This window comes from Moschus berezovskii, chromosome 10 (genome assembly GCF_049115385.1).
Source record: "Moschus berezovskii isolate FMDL1 chromosome 10, NW_MosBer_1.0, whole genome shotgun sequence".
NCBI classification, from domain to species: domain Eukaryota; kingdom Metazoa; phylum Chordata; class Mammalia; order Artiodactyla; family Moschidae; genus Moschus; species Moschus berezovskii.
Window position 1 is genome coordinate 45,840,452 of NC_142469.1, and position 1,883 is coordinate 45,842,334.

The following is a 1,883-nucleotide window of genomic DNA, read 5'->3' on the forward strand; positions in this document are numbered from 1 at the left end:
GAACTGAGCATAGCCCCACCCATCAGAACAAGACCCAGTTTCCCCCACAGTCAGCATCTCCCATCAGGAAGCTTCCATAAGCATCTTACCGTTATCCATCAAAGGGCAGACATAATGAAAACCATTATCACAGAAAACTAACCAAACCGATCACATGGACCACAGCCTTGTCTAACTCAACACAACTATGAGCCATGCCATGTAGGGCCACCCAAGACAGATGGGTCATGGTGGAGAGTTCTGACAAAATGTGGTCACCTGGAGAAGGGAATGGCAAACCACTTCAGTATTCTTGCCTTGAGAACCCCATGAACAGTATGAAAAGGCAAAAAGATATGACACTGAAAGATGAACTCCTTAGGTCAGTAGGTAGCCAATATGCTACTGGAGAAGAGTGAAGAAATAATTCCAGAAAGAATGAAGAGACAGAGCCAAAGAAAAAACAACACCCAACTGTGGATGTGACTGGTGATGGAAGTAAAGTTCGATGCTGTAAAGAACAGTAGTGCAAAGGAACCTGGAATGTTAAGTCCATGAATCAAGGTAAATTGGAAGTGGTTAAACAGGAGATGGCAAGAGTGAACATTGACATTTTAGGAGTCAACTAAAATGGACTAGAATGGGCAAATTTAATTCAGATGACCATTATATCTACTATTGTGGGCAAGAATCCCTTAGAAGAAACGGAGTAGCCCTCATAGTCAACAAAAGAGCCTGAAATGCAGTACTTGGTTGCAATCTCAAAAACAACAGAATGAGCTCTTTTCATTTACAAGGCAAATCACTCAACATCACAGTAATCCAAGTGTATGCCCCAACCACTAATGCTGAAGAAGCTGAATTTGAGAAGTTTTATGAAGACCTACAAGAACTTCTAGAACTAAAACCAAAAAAAGAGATGTCCTTTTCATCATAGGGGACCGGAATGCAAAAGTAGGAAGTCGAGAGATACCTGGAGTAACAGACAAGTTTGGCCTTGGAGTACAAAATGAAGCAGGTCAAATGAGTTTTGCCAAGGAAATGCACTGGTCATAGCAAACACCATCTTCCAACAACACAAGAGAAGACTACACATGGACGTCACCAGGTGGTAAATACCAAAATCAGATTGATTATATTCTTTGCAGCTGAAGATAAAGAAGCTCTATACAGTCAGCAAAAACAAGACCATGAGCTGACTGTGGTTCAGATCATGAACTCCTTATTGCAAAGAAAGAAAGGTTAGTTGCACAGTCATGTCCAACTCTGTGATTCCATGGACTGCAGCCTGTCCTGCTCCTCTGTCCGTGGAGGATGTCCCGCTCCTCTCTGTCCACTCCAGGCAAAGTACTGTGGTGGGTTGCCATTTCCTCCTTCAGGGGATCTTCCCAACCCAGGGATCAAACCCAGGTCTCTGGCATTGCAGACAGATTCTTTTACCAGCTGAGGCACAAGGGAAGCATAGACATAACCTTAGGAGTTGGTTCCACTGGGGATCAAAACCAGGACCTTCTGCGTGTAAAGCAGATATGCTAACCACTATACTATGGAACCATGAGCTATTCAGAATTAAATTGAAGAAAGTAGGGAAAACCATTAGACCATTTAGGTATGACGTAAACCAAATCCCTTACAATTATACAGTGGAAGTGACAAATAGATTCAAGGGATTAGATCTGATAGACAGTGCCTGAAGAACAATGAATGGAGGTTCATGACAATGTCCAGGAGGCAATGATCAACACCATCCCCAAGAAAAAGAAATGCAAAAAGGCAATATGGTTGTCTGAGGAGGCCTTACAAATAGCTGAAAAAAGAAGAGAAGCTAAAGGCAAAGGAGAAAAGGAAAGATATACCCATCTGAATGCAGAATTCCAAAGAATAGCAAGGAGAGATAAGAAAGC

General features: G+C 42.3%; 1 non-coding gene across 1 annotated transcript; it reads right to left on the bottom strand.

Annotated features, from left to right (window-relative positions):
• Nucleotides 1-1,460: 1,460 nt before the first annotated feature.
• Nucleotides 1,461-1,533, bottom strand: TRNAV-UAC (transfer RNA valine (anticodon UAC)). Its single transcript has one exon. It is a non-coding gene; the product is annotated as a tRNA-Val (tRNA).
• Between the last annotated feature and the right edge of the window lie 350 nt (nucleotides 1,534-1,883).